The sequence below is a fragment of the Eubalaena glacialis genome, chromosome 4 (assembly GCF_028564815.1).
Source record: "Eubalaena glacialis isolate mEubGla1 chromosome 4, mEubGla1.1.hap2.+ XY, whole genome shotgun sequence".
Lineage (NCBI taxonomy): Eukaryota > Metazoa > Chordata > Mammalia > Artiodactyla > Balaenidae > Eubalaena > Eubalaena glacialis.
The window spans coordinates 81,653,744-81,669,468 of record NC_083719.1 but is presented as its reverse complement, the minus strand read 5'-3'; the positions used below and the strand labels follow the sequence as shown (position 1 = coordinate 81,669,468).

General features: G+C 34.7%; 1 long non-coding RNA gene across 1 annotated transcript in view; it reads left to right on the top strand.

The window, feature by feature from the left end:
* LOC133089841 (uncharacterized) overlaps positions 1 to 14,946 on the top strand; it is a 215,412-nt gene extending 200,466 nt beyond the window's left edge. The window contains exon 5 of the long non-coding RNA XR_009700749.1: positions 14,899 to 14,946. This is a non-coding gene — a long non-coding RNA (uncharacterized LOC133089841). The remainder of the gene's footprint in view (positions 1 to 14,898) is intronic.
* The last annotated feature ends 779 nt before the right edge of the window (positions 14,947 to 15,725 follow it).

The window sequence follows — 15,725 nt, the reverse complement described above, 5'->3', positions numbered from 1 at the left end:
AAGAACAAGACAAAAGCTCAGAAAAAGAACTGAACAAAATGAACTGAAACAACAACAAAAAGAACTGAACAGCAACATAAAGAGTTCAAAGTAACAGTCATAAAAATGCTTACTGAACTTGGGAAAAGAATAGATGAACTTAGAACGTCAACAAGAGATAGAAAATATTTTAAAAAATCAAAACTGAAGAATGCAATAACTAAAATGAAAAATACACTAGAGGGAATCAACAGCAGATCAAAGCATGCAGAACAGAGCAGTGATCTGGAAAACAGTGTCGTGGAAATCACCCAATTGGAATAGCAAAAAGAAAAAGAATAAGAAAAAAATTAGGATATTTAAGAGACCTCTGGGACAACGTCAAGTGTACTAACACTTGCATTATAGAGGTCCTGGAAGAAGAGAGAGAGAGAAAGGGCCAGAGAACCTATCTGAAGAAATAACGGCTGAAAACTTTCCTAATCTGGTGAAAGAAACTGACATCCAAGTCCAGGTAATGCAGTCCCAAACAAGATGAACCTAAAGAGACCCACACTAAAGTACATTATGATTAAAATGTCAAAAGTTAATGACAAGAAGTGAATCTTAAAAGCAGTAAGAGAAACAGTTATGTACAAAGGAACCCCCATAAGACTATCAGCTTATTTTTCAACAGAAACCTTATTGTCCCAAAAGGACTGGCAGAATATAATCAGACTACTGAAAGATAAGAACTTACAACCAAGAATACTCTACCTAGCAAGGTTATCATTCAGAATTGAAGGAGAGAGAGTTTCCCAGACAGGCAAAAGCTAGAGGAGTTCATCACTGCAAACTAGCCTTACAAGAAATGTTAAAGGGGTTTAATGATGAAGGGATCAATCCAACAAGAGATGTAACACACTTGTGAATATCTGTGCAGCCAACATAGGAGCACCTAAATACATAACAGAAATAAAGGGAGATCTTGACAGTAAATACAATAATAGTAAGAGAATTTAACACTCCTTACATCAGTGGATGGGTCATCCAGACAGAAAATCAATAAGAAAACACTGGCCTTAAATGACACATTATATTAGATGACCTTAAGAGATATATACAGAGCACTCAAACAACCAAAGAGCAGAATACACATTCTTCTCAAGTGCACATGGGACATTCTCCAGGAGAGATCACATGTTGAGACACAAAACAAGTCTCAACAAATTTAAAATGATAGAAATTATATCAAGCATTTAAAAATACTTTCTTAAATTTTTTATTGAAATACAGTTGATTACATGTTATGTAAGTTTCAGATGTACAGCACAGCAATTTATGTATATATATATATAAAGAATAATATAATAAGAATCTTTTTCAGATTATTTTCCCTTATACATTATTACAAAATATTCACTATGTTTCCTTATTCTATAGAATAGATCCTTGGGGGTTATCTACTTTATACATAGTAGTGTGTATATGTTAATCCCAGCCTCCTAATTTATCCCTCCCACTACCCACTCTCCCCTTTGATAACCATAAATTTGTTTTCTGTATCTGTGATTCTATTTCTGTTTTGGAGATACAGTCATTTGTGTCTTTTCTTTTTAAATTCTACATATAAGTGATGTCATATGATATTGCTGCAAATGGCATTATTTCATTCTGTTTTTATGGTCGAGTAATATTCCATTGTACATATATACCACATCTTCTTTATCCATTCATCTGTTGATGGACATTTAGGTTGCTTCCATGTCTTGGCTGTTGTAAATGCTGCTGCAATGAACATCAGGGTGCATGCATCTTTTCAAATTGTGGTTTTCCCAGGATATATGCCCAGGAGTGGGATTGGTGAATCATATGGTAGCTCTATTTTTAGTTTTTTAAGGAACCTCCATACTGTTCTCCATAGTGGCTGTATCAATTTACATTCGCACCAACAGTGTAGGATGATTCCCTTTCCTCCCTTTCCCTCTCCAGTGTTTATTATTTGCAGACTTTTTGTTGATGGCCATTCTGACCAGTGTGAGGTGATACCTCATTGCAGTTTTGATTTGCATTTCTCTAATGATTAGCAATGTTAAGCATCTTTCCATATGCTTTTTGGTGATCTGTATTTCTTCTTTGGAGAAATGTCTATTTAGATCTTCTGTCCATTTTGTGATTGGGTTTTTTTTTTTTTTTGATATTGAGCTGTATGAGCTGTTTGAATATTTTAGAAATTGACCCCTTGTCAGTTGCATTGTTTCCAAATATTTTCTCCTACTCTGTAGGTTGTCTTTTTGTTTTGTTATGGTTCCCTTTGCTGTGCAAAAGCTTTTAAGTTTAATTAGGTCATATTTGTTTGCTTGTGTTTTTTTTCCCTTACGCTAGGAGATGGATCCAAAAAGATATTTCCGCAATTTATGTCAAAGAATGTCTTGCCTATGTTTTCCTCTTGGAGTTTTAGAGTATCTGGTCTTACATTTAGGTCTTTAACCCATTTTGAGTTTATTTTTATGGATGGTGTTAGAGAATGTTCTAATCTCATTCTTTTACGTGTATCTGTCCAGTTTTCCCAGCACCACTTATTGAAGAGACTATCTTTTTTCCATTTTATAGTCTTGCCTCCTTTGTCACAGATAACTTGCCATATGTGTGTGTGTTTATTTCTAGTCTTTCTATCCTGTTTCATCGATCTGTATTTCTGTTTTGGTGCCAGTACCATACTGTTGTTTTTTTTTTAATTTAATTTAATTTAATTTATTTATTTATGGCTGTGTTGGGTCTTCGTTTCTATGCGAGGGCTTTCTCTAATTGTGGCAAGTGGTGGCCACTCTTCATTGCGGTGCGCGGGCCTCTCACCATCGCGGCCTCTCTTGTTGCGGAGCACAGGCTCCAGACGCGCAAGCTCAGTAATTGTGGCTCACGGGCCTAGTTGCTCCGCGGCATGTGGGATCTTCCCAGACCAGGGCTCGAACCCACGTCCCCTGCATTGGCAGGCAGATTCTCAACCACTGCGCCACCAGGGAAGCCCTACCATACTGTTTTGATGACTGTACCTTTGCAGTATAGTCTGAAGTCAGGGAGCCTGATTCCTCCAGCTCCATTTTTCTTACTCAGTATTGCTTTGGCTAGTCGGGGTCTTTTGTGTTTCCATACAAATTAAAAAAATGTTTTTCTTCTGTGAAAAATGCCATTGGTAGATTGGTAGGGGTTGTACTGAGTCTGTAGATTGCCATGGGTAGTATAGTCATTTTGACAATATTGATTCTTCCAATCCAAGAACATAGTGTATTTTTCCATCTGTTTGTGTCTTCTATGATTTCTTTCACCAGCATCTTATAGTTTTTGGAGTACATGTTTTTTGCCTCTTTAGATAGGTTTATTCCTAGGTATTTTATGCTTTTTGTTGTGATGGTAAATGGGATTGTTTCCTTAATTTCTCTTTCTGATCCTAGTTATTAGTGTGTACAAATACAAGAGATTTCTGTGTATTAATTTTGCATCCTGCAACTTTACTTAATTCATTGATGAGCTCTAGTAATTTTCCAGTAGCATCTTTAGGATTTTCTATGTACAGTATCATGTCATCTGCAAACAATGACAGTTTTACTTCTTCTTTTCCAATTTGGATTTCTTTTTCTTTTTTTCTCTGATTGCCATGGACAGGACTTCCAAAACTATGTTGAATAAAAGTGGCAAGAGTAGACATCCTTGTCTTGTTCCTGATCTTAGAGGAAATGCTTTCTGCTTTTCACCATTGAGAATGATGTTAGCTGTGGGTTTGTTATATATGGCCTTTATTATGTTGAGATTGGTTCCTTCTGGGCCCACTTTCTGCACAGTTTTTATCATAAATGGGTGTTGAATTTTGTCAAAAGCTTTTTCTGCATCTATTGAGATGATCATATGGTTTTTATTCTTCAGTGTGTTAATGTGGTGTGTCACACTGTTTGATTTGCAGATGTTGAAAAATCCTTTCATCCCTGGGATAAATCCCACTTGATCATGGTGTTTAATCCTTTTAATGTATTGTTGGATTTGGTTTGCTAGTATTTTGTTGAGGATTTTTGCATCTATGTTCATCAGTGATGTTGGCCTGTAATTTTCTTTTCTTCGTATCTTTGTCTGCTTTTGGTGTCAGGGTGATGGTGGTCCAATAGAATGAGTTCAGAAGTATTCCTTCCTCTGCAATTTTTTGGAATAGTTTCAGAAAGATAGGTACTAACTCTTTTCCAAGAGTTTAATAGAATTTAATAGAATTTACCTGTGAAGCCATCTGGTCTTGGACTTTTGTTTGTTGAGAGTTTTTTAAATCACAGATTCAATTTTAGTACTTGTAATTGGTCTGTTCATATTTTCTATTTCTTCCTGGTTCAGTCTTGGGAGATTTTCTAAGAATTTATCCATTTCTTCTATGTTGTTCATTTTACTGGCATATAGGTGCTTTTAGTAGTCTCTTATGATCCTTCATATTTCTGTGGTGTTGTTTGTAATTTCTCCTTTTTCATTTCTGATTTTATTGATTTGGGCCCTCTCCCTCTTTTTTTCTTGATGAGTCTGGTGAAAGGTTTATCAATTTTGTTTATCTTTTCAAAGAATCAGCTATTAGTTTCATTGATCTTTTCTACTGATTTCTTTGTCTCTATTTCATTTATTTCTACTCTGATCTTTATGATTTCTCTTCTTCTACTAACTTTGGGTTTTGTTTGTCCTTCTGTCTCTAGTTGCTTTACGTGTAAGATTAAGTTGTTTATTTGAGATTTTTCTAGTTTCTTGAGGTAAGCTTGTATTTCTATAAACTTCCCTCTTAGAATTGCTTTTGCCAGATTCCATAGGTTGTGGATTGTTTTGTTCTCATTTTCATTTGTCTCTAGATAATTTTAGATTTCCTCTCTGATCTCTTCAGTGATCCATTGGTTGTTCAGTTGAACATTGTTTAGCCTCCATGTGTTTGTGTTTTTTGCAGTTTTTTTTCTTGTTGTTGATTTCATTGCATGGTGGTCAGAAAAGATGCTTGATATGATTTCAATTTTCTCAAATTTACCAAGATTTCCTTTTTGGCCCAGCATGTGATCTATTCTGGAGGATATTACATGTAGACTTAAAAAGAATGTGTATTCTGCTTTCAGATGGAATGCTCTATAAATATCAGTTAAGTCCATCTGGTCTAATGTTTCATTTAAGGCCTTTGTTTCCTTATTGATTTTCTGTCTGGATAATCTGTCCATTGATGTAAGTTGAGTGTTAAACTCCTCCACTATTATTGTTTTACAATCAATTTTTCCTTTTATGTCTGTTAACATTTACCTTATATATTGAGGTGCTCCTGTGTCGGGTGCTTATATATTTTAAATTGTTATATCTTCTTCTTGGATTGATCCCTTGATCATTATGTAGTGTCCTTCTTTGTCTCTTGTAACAGTCTTTATTTTAAAGTCTATTTTGTCTGATATGAGTATTGCTACTCCAGCTTTCTTTTGATTTCCATTTGCGTGGAATACCTTTTTCCATCCCCTCACTTTCAGTCTGTGTGTGTTTCTAGAATTGAAGTGGCTGTCTTGTAGACAACATATATAAGGATTTTTTTTTTTTTTTCAAATCCGTGTAACCAGTCTGTGTCTTTCAGTTGGAGCATTTAATCCGTTTACATTTAAGGTTTTATTTGATATGTATGTTCCTATTGCCATTTTGTTAATTGTTTTGGATTTGTTTTTGTACGTGTTTTATCTCCTTTCTTCTTTTGTTCTATTCTTTTGTGTTTTGATGACTATCTTTACTGTTATGTCTGGTTTCCTTTTTCTTTTTTATGTGTTTATTTATTATAGACTTTTGGTTTACAGTTACCATGAAGTTTTAGTATAGCAGTCTATATGTATACATGATTATTTTAAGTTGCTGGTCTCTTAATTTCAAATGCATTTCAAATATACTGCACCTGTATTTGCCTCTCACAATTGCTGGTTTTGATGTCATATTTGTGTGTGGATGATTTCCTATCTTTACTGTATGTATATTTGCCTTGGCTGGTGAGCTTTCCCATTCATAATTTTCTTGTTTCTAATGTGGCCTTTTCTTTCCCACATAGAGAAGTTCCTTTAGCATTTGTTGTAAAACTGGTTTGGTGGTGCTGAAATCTCTCAGTTTTTGCTTGTCTGTAAAACTTTTGATTTCTCCGTCAAATCTGAACAAGGGCCTTGCTGGGTAGAGTGTTCTTGGTTGTAGGTTTTTCCCTTTCATCACTTTAAATATATTGTGCCACTCCCTTCTGGCCTGCAGAGTTTCTGCTGAAAAATCAGCTGATAACCGTATGGGGATAACCTTGTATATTATTTGTTGCTTTTTCCTTGTTGCTTTTAATATTTTCTCTTTGTTTTTAATTTTTGTCAATTTGATTTATATGTGTCTTGCCATCTTCCTCCTTTGGTTTATCCTGTGTGGGACTCTCTGTGCTTCCTTGACTTGAGTGATTGTTTCCTTTCCCATGTTAGGGAAGTTTTCAGCTATTATCTTTTCAAATATTTTTCCAGGCCCTTTCTCTCTCTCTTGTCCTTCTGGGACATTTATAATTCAAATGTTGGTGCATTTAATGTTGTCCCAGACGTCTCTTAAACTGTCCTCATTTCTTTTTTTTTTGGCCATACCACACAGTCTACAGCATCTTAGTTCCTCAACTAGGAATCAAACCCATGCCCCCTGCAGTGGAAGCATGGACCACTAGGGAAGTCCTTTGTCCTCATTTCTTTTCGTTCTTTTTTCTTTATTCTGTTCTGTGATGGTGATTTCCACCATTCTGTCTTCCAGCTCACTTATCTGTTCTTCTGCCTTATTTATTCTGTTATTGATTCCTTCAAGTGTGTTTTTCACTTCAGTTATTTTATTGTTCAACTCTGTTTGATTGTTCTTTATATTTTCTATCTCTTTGCTAAGAACTTCTTTTAACTACTTGATCTGTGCATCCATTCTTTTTCCAAGTTCTTGGATCATCGTTACAGTCATTACTTGGAGCTTTTTCTCTGGTAGATTGTCTATCTCTACTGCACTTAGTTGCTCTGCTGGGGTTTTATCTTGTTCCTTTGTCTGGAACATATTCCTTTGCCATATCATTTTGTTTAAATTTCTTTTTGTATTTTTATGTATATAGTAGCTTAGTTACATTTCTCAACCTTGGAGAAGTGGCCTTCTGTAGGGGATGTCCCATGTGTCCCAGCAATACACTCTCTTCTCATCACTCAAGGACCAGGGACGGCTGCTCCCAGGATAGGTTCTGACCTGTGTTTACTGACTCAGTTCTGCAGGCTGCAAGACTAGTTTCCTTCCTTCTGGTGTCTACCCCCTGGTAGGTGAGTCTCATCTAGGGGCTTGTGCAGACGTCCTGTTGGGAGGGGTTGGTGTCTGCCCACTGGTGGGCAGGGTGGTGTCAAGGGGCATGTCTAGAGGTGGCTGTGGGTTCAGGCAGCCTGTCTTCTGATGGGTGGGTCTGTGTTCCTGCCTTTTTCATTGTTTGGCCTAAGGCATTCCAGCACTGGAACTTACAGGCTGTTGAGTGGGGCCAGGTTTTGGTTCCAAGGACCCAAAATGTCTGTCTCCAGCCAGAGTTCACATAGATTTCCCTATGTCTGCCACCAGCTTTTATGACCCAAGAGAGAGCCACACCTGCCCCTGTCTCCCCAGGAGACCCTCCAAGACCAGCAGGTACATCCAACCCAGGCTCCTATGGAGTCACTACTTTTGCCCTGGGTCTTGGTGCACACAAGACCTATGTGTGCCCTCCAAGAGTGGAGTTTGTTTCCCCAGTCCTGTGGAGCTCCTGCATTCAAGCCCCACTGGCCTTCAAAGCCAGATGCTCTGGGGGCTTCTCTCTGATGCCGGATCTGTAGGCTTGGGAGCCCAGTGTGGGGCTCAGAGCTTTCAGTCCTGTTGGAAAATTTCTCCAATGTAATTAATCTGCAGTTTGTGGGTCACTCACCTGGGGGGGCATGGGATTTGATTATATCACTAGTGTGCCCCTCCTTCCGTCTCATAGTTCCTTCTTTATGTCTTTGGATGTAGAGTATCTTTTTTTGTGTGTGTGTGTAGATTTCAGTTCTTTTTATCAATGGTTGTTCAGCAGTTAGTTGTGATTTTGGTGTGCTCATGGGAGGAGGTGAGCTCAAGGTCCTTTTACTCCACCATCTTGTCTAGGTTCTCCGGCATTTTTTCTGATAACAACAGTATGAAACTAGAAGTCAATTACAGGAAGAAAGGTGGGAGTAGCACAAACAGCTGGGGACTAAGCAACATGCAGCTGAAAAACCGATGGTTTAATGAAGAAATCAAAGAGGAAATCAGAAAATAACTCAAGATGAATGAAAACAGAAACACAGTGTTCAAAAATTATGGAACACAGCAAATGCAGTTCTAAGAGGAAAGTTTATGTTACAGGCCTACCTCATGAAACAAGAAAACTCTCAGATAAACAACTAACCTTACAACTAAAGAAACTGGAAAAAGAAGAAAAAATAAAGCACAAAGTTAGTTGAGGAAGTAAATAATAAAAATCAGAGTAGAAATAAGTGAAATTGAGACAAGAAAACAATAGAGAAGATCAATGAAACTAAGAGCTGGTTTTTTTGAAAAGATTAAAAAAATCAATAAACTTTTATCCAGACTCATAAAGATAAAAGGAGAGAGGGCCCAAATCAAAATAATCAGAAATGAAAGAGAAGAATTTACAACTGAGACCACAGAAACATAAAGGATCATAAGAGTTTACAATGAACAATTATAATCCAACAAATTGGAAAACCTAGAAGAAATGGATAAATTCTTAGAGACATATAATTTTCCAAATCTGAATTAGGAATAAATAGAAAATCTGAACAACAGTTATCAGTAATGAAATTGAATCAGTAATAAAAAGCTCCCAACAAACAGAAGTCTAGGACCCGATGGCTTCAGGAGTGAATTCTACCAAACATTTAAAGAAGAGTTAATACCTATCCTTCTCAAACTATTCCAAAAAATTGAAGAGAAAGGAATGCTTTCAAACTTGTTCTATGAAGCCAGTATTACCAAATCCAGGTAAAGACATTATGAAAAAAGAAAATTAGTGGCCAATATCCCAGATAAACATAGGTGAAAAAAATACTCAACACAATATTAGCAAACTGAATTCAGTAATACATTCAAAAGATCATACACCATTATCAGGTGGGATTTATACCAGGTATGCAAGAATGGTTAATATCCACAAATCAGTCAACATGATAAAAATCATGTGATCATTTCATTAGATGCAGAAAAAGCATTTTACAAGATTTAACACCCATTTATGATATAGATATTCAATAAAATGGGTAAAGAGGGAAAGTACTTCAACATAATAAAGGCCATGTATGACAAGTCCACTGCTTACACCCTACTCAATGATAAAAACCTGAAAGCTTCCCCCCTAAGATCAGAAACAAGATAAGGATGCCTACTGTCACCACTTTTATTCAACGTATTATTGGAAGCCCTAGGCAGACCAATTAGGCAAGAAAAAGAAATAATATCATCCAATTTGAAAAGGAAGAAAAATTGTCACTATTTGCAGGTGACATGATATTATACAGAGAAAACCCTAAAGACATCACAAAGAAACTGTTAGAACTAATCAACAAATTCAGTAAAATTGCAGGATGCAAAATCAACATACAGAAATCTATTTCATTTCTATAAACTAATAATGATCTATCAGAAAGTGAAATTAAGAAAACAATTACATTGACAATTGCATCAAAAAGAGTAAAATACCTAGGAATAAATTTAACCAAGGAAGTTGAAAGACCTGTTCTCTAAAAACTGTAAGACATTGATGAAATAAACTGAAGATGACACAAATAAATGGAAAGATACACTATGCTCATGGATTAGAAGAATTCATATTGTTAAAATGCCCATACTACCCAAAGGAATCTGGAGATGCAATGCAATTCCTATCAAAATGCCAATGGCATTTTTCACAAAACTGGAACAAATAATCCTAAAATTTGTATGGAATCACAAAGACCCTGAATAGCCAAAACAATCTTAAGAAAGAACAAAGCTGGAGATATCACACTCACTGATTTCAAACTATACTACAAAGCTATACTAACCAAAACTGTATATAGTACTGGCACAAGCACAGACACATAGATCAATGGAACAGAATAGAGAGCCCAGAAGTGAACCCACATTTATATGAGCAATTAATCTAGGAGAAAGGAGGCAAGAAAATAGAATAGGGAAAAGACAACCTATTCAATAAATAGTTGGGGAAACTGGACATCTACAGTCAGTAGAATGAAACTGAACCACTTTCTTATGCCATATACAAAAATAAACCCAAAATAGATTAAAGACTTAATTGTAAGACCTGAAACCACAAAAGTCCTAGAAGAAAACATAGGCAGTATGCTCTTTAACATAGGTCTCAGCAATATTTTTTTGGTCTGTCTCCTTGGACAAGGGTGACTAAAGCAAAATGAACAAATGGACTACATCAAACTAAACTTGGACAACATCAGTAATGAAAAATTGTTGAATTCTCATCATACTATCCACCCCATCCCATTCTTTCCATTGATTTTCATGTGTCTGCAGGTTCTTCTCTTATCATTTACTATTCATTTGCTTTCTGTAACTTTTCTGAATCTATCAATAAGTGTATTTAAATTTTTATTTATTGTAGTTGACATACAATATTATATTAGTTTCAGGTGTACAACAGAATGATTTGAATTGATGTGCATTATCAATAAGTATAGTAACCATCTGTCACCATACAAAGTTATTGCAATATTATTGACTATATTTCCTATGCTATATAGTACATCCCCATGAATTAATTTATTTTATAACAGGAAGTTTGTGTCTCTTAATTCCCTTCACCTATATTTTTATCTTTAGTTCAACACATCATCTTTTTGATATCTACTATTTATCGATGCTGTATAAATTTGGCAGAAATTTTTAAATCTATTTAAAACCCATTTTGTATCAGTAATTTATAAGTAAAGAGAAACTAGAAAATAATGTAGTATTTATTGTATTTTTTTCATAAGTTACACATATTACTGGAAAATTTCAGATACTTTATTAGAAACCAGTTTTATAACCTGGTTTTTATAGATAGAATTAACAGATTACTGAACTTGGATGAGGAAAATACTACATCTTTATTTTCCCTAAACTTTCATTGAACTTTAGTATTTCATTTAATTATAAATGTAGACAATAAACCATGGTGATGTTAGTAATACATATGTCTTTCATATCACATGATTGTGGCAGATACTTTGAAATATTATTTATGATCACCATATATTCACAATTATTCACCTAATTGCAGTCTTCCTTTCTTCAGATGTCCAATGAATCTGGGCAACTATTGGGCAACTCTGCATCTAGATCATCTTCCAGAGTTTCAGGTTCTCACATTAAAGATCCAGCCTTCTAAGTTTCTTTCCTCTATTCTGTATCTTCCTGTTTGTTAATTGATGTGTAGAAAGCGATAAGTCCTTGTCTTTGCATATTAATTTTTTTAAGCCTGAGTAATTCAAATGAGAACTACTCTTACCCTTTTTTTTAGGTCAATCAACATTTAATTCATTTATGTGTATTTATTTTTAGCTTTATTGAGGTATGATTAACAATCATTGTATATATTTAATGTATACAAGGTGATATTTTGAATACATATACATTGTGAAATGATGCCACCAATCAAGCTAATTTACCTATCACCACACATGCTTACTTTTTTGCATGTGTGTGGTGAGAACTATAGTGAATAAAATGTATTATATACTTGAAATTTTCTAGATGAGTAGATCTTGAGAAAATTCTTTATGAGTTTTCTTTAATGTAACTTAAAATATTTAGTAATATACTGTGCCATGATATGAATTATTTAGCATGCTGAAAGTTCTGAGGCTTCTTTCTTTCTTTTATTTTTTTTGTCCTTAGCTCCCTTTTTAGTTCACCATCTATGTTATGAAATAACAGAGTAATATGCAAGCAGTGTCTTTGTATTATAATTTTGTGAAAATGCTACACATTTAAAAAGTAACTTTGCAATAGAATCTCCAAAAGATATCAGAAATTAAAATTATAATAAGGCCTAAAATACATATTTCTCCACTGAATTCCTACATTCTAACAATATAATTCCATTTATATTGAGGCTTCTGTGACTTTTGTCAGTGTCACATAATTTTGGAAAGAACAATATATGTAAAGGATGGTCATCTGATCTAAATATCACCTAGTTGTATGCTTAAGAACCTCAGTTTTAAGGAAGCAAGAATAGTGAAAAATGCATTGGAATGATAAAACTATTTTGGAAAGTAGTACTATTTAAAATGGATTAAAAAATAATAAAATGGATTGATGATTTGAATGAGTTAATAATTTCAAAGTCCTGGTGCAATGTGGCTGATACAATAAATTGCAAAAGATGAAGGAATGTGATATTGTGATAAATAATATTGGGAATTTTAAAAGACATAGGGGAATAATAAGATTTCCCCAAGTTTGAACTTTAGGAGTATATAGGTTTTATTGGGAATGGTTAAAATATATTGAACTATTATTCTGATATAAGGGCCTGCTGTTTACTTTAAGACAGCTGTTTAAGAGTAAGAAGCATAAGGTTGACATCTAATAACCATTCATCAAGTTCTAATGTGACTATCATTAAAACACTTAATTTTGGTATATGTAGGTTAATGATTCAATTAGTTTCAATTACCAAAGCCTGTCAGACAACCAATCAAACACGTGGGAAGGGCATTCTTATTTTAGACCTAACAATTTTACCTAGGAGTCAGAGAAAAGAAGAATTTTAGTTTGTTCTGATCCTAAGTAAGCAAAATGATACAATGCATATATAAATACTGAAGAGGGTATATCTTCCTATCATTATTTGTCATATTTGATAATGCACTAGTAGATTACATACCATAATGTAAGACTCATGCTTTCAAAATATTGACAAGAGAAAAAAGACCATTAGTATAATGGAAATAAGAGTTGGACAGGAAAACCAGAAGAATGCAGTTCTGGTCCCAACTCCATTTTACTGTGTGACAAGGACAAGTGCCTTTAGGGCCAGTCTACTTACCTCTCTGGACTTTGGTTTACTCAAAGAGAAAAAGAGAAAGAGAGACAGAGGGAAAGAGAGGGGGTGAGAGAGAGAATGTGTGTGTGTGTGTGTGTGTGTGTGTGTGTGTGTGTGTGTGTGTGTGTTATATAATAAATGTGTTCTTGTTCTTTTTGGATCAAAGTCCTCTTAAATAATCTGATAAAAATCTATAGGCCATCTACCTAGATAAATGCACTTACGTAGACACACAGTTTTGATTGTAATTTTAGCAGTTCAAGGATGCCCAGAAGATAATTGCCATGGATACCAATTTTTTAAAAAAAATCACTGAGCTAAATTGTAACATTCTTTTCAACTAGAGGTTTATAGTTCTTCTTTGTCAAGTTCTGATATAAATTTATTAATGATAACTCACAGACTACGCCAGTCAGGTATCCAGGAGTGGCTAGAGTCTATTCCAGGAACAGCAGTCTTTAATTTCTGAATTTATCTATAATCATAATCCCATCATAGAGGTAATAATGCTCAGATTCTTCTCTTAGGTCCCAGGAATAATGACAGCACTGGAAAGAATAAGTCAACTAGTAAACAATTGAAAGTTTGTAGACTGGCTTCTGTTAATGAAAATATCAACCTTAAAAGTACTTGGTAGAGTCTATCTATACCTGTTGAGAATTACTGAAAGCTCAATGCATTTCTTCTTATATTTGGTTTTTAAAAGAGATCAGTTTATCATGACTATATTAAGTGTACACAAGAAGTTAAACAATTAGAATTCAGTAAAATCATCTTTAAACCCCTGTGATATATTAGATGTTTTGAACATGATAGTGGTTAGAATGATGCAAAATATTTCCCTAATATTTCCCTAGCCAAGAATAGTACATAAATTGTATTAGTATTGATTGTTGCAGTATAAAGGTGAATAATAAATTCAAAGAAAGGTGTTTTCCTGTTTAAAAAAAAGGAGAATATATGTTTATACAATCAAAACCTATTAATATTAGACAGTGATGAACTGTTCTTCCACACTGTCTCATCCCTTGGTCATAATCTTAAGAAAAATTAATAAGCAGAAACCTCAATTAGATAAAGTTGAGAGACCAGAAGGGGGATCTTTCATGGCCTGTGAGGATAGCAGAGCCCACCAGGAAGAAGACTCCTCTTCTTTCCTGGCAACCTCTCAGCCAATGAAAAGCCATGGACTCTTTGTTTACTATAGCCCTCCCAACTTCCTTTTTCCCTCTATAAAAGAGTTCTCCTTCCCTTGCTGTGCCTTGACTTGCACATGGCTCACCATGGTTGCTGGCCCTGAATTGCAATTCTCTACTAATCTCAAAAAAATTCATTTTTGTTGGAGAAATATCTGGCAGTCTGTTTTAGGTCAACAGTCTTCATCAGCTTACACTTCTCCCACCCATTCTTTGATGAAGAATATTAATTTTCTCAATCTAATCTAAAGAGTTATAAAATATCTTCAAATCTTCCCTTTACCAGCGAATTGTTGGACTCCTCTCTAGAATTTCTAGAACCCTATTTATGTTTTGTTTGGCGGACTTAAACGGGGAGACAGCCTCTCAGATAGCTCTGAGGGACTGTTCTGAAAAGGTAAGGGAGGAGCCAGGATATGTAGGAGTTTTTGCAAAAACCCCCAGGTAGTCAGAACATCAAAAGATTACTGTTAAAGAAAACCAGACATCTCAAGTTAATGAATTTAGTGCTTTTCTATGTATGGGAAGATGCAAGAGTCTGGGCTTATTGAAATTATTCCTTTGATATGCACCTTAACTATCTAGGACCAATATTCTGTTTTTCTCTATCCTGAATCCCCTTAGCGTGGGCTGTTGTTGGTGGATGCAGTGGCTAATGGCTTGATGGCCGCACATTCTTTGTTTACTGATATGGTAGGCAACATTCTTGATCTGCAAAGGTAAGATAAGAAGTATCTAATTATTGTCTCCACTCAAATATTCAGATGGTCAGTTTTATGGTTACTGGGCATAAAACATCTAAGTAACATTGTTGTTTTCCTTTAATTTTCTTTATATGGAGTTTATATTGCTATTTTTCAAAGCAGAAACTGTTTCTTAGTATCCTAAATTGAACCTGGATTATATCTTTTTATTTCAAAGAATGATATCCATTTTGTTGATAGAAATAAAAAAAGATTAATGACCCATTTTTCTTTGGCAGTAGCTGCAGTTTACATTAATATAGAGAACTTCAATCAGTCTAGAATTGACAGTCTTTGGTCAAAAAAATCTGAGACCTTTATAAGAGTATGGATCAAGCACTTAAAATATATTTGTTGACAATGTAGCAAAATTCAATTCTTTTAAGAATTACCTGATGGATAACTCATTTTTATATCAAGTATTAGGTGGAGACATGGTATTCTTGGATTTCTTTAAAAATAGTGAAAGAGCAAAATGCCTTCTTTCCAAATCTTTCACTAATCCTTGACTTGTAAGGTCTTGTTTGAATATAAATTGAATATAAATTTTTATAGCAGGGTATTTTTATTCTATTTTACATTAGTATGTACTGGGACTTAGAAAGGTAAAATCAGATTTGTAAGATCAAAGTTGGCATTCAAACCTAAATGTGTCTGGTTCCAAATACTGTCCTTAACCATTACCCTGCCCTGCAGTTCTTCTTCTTT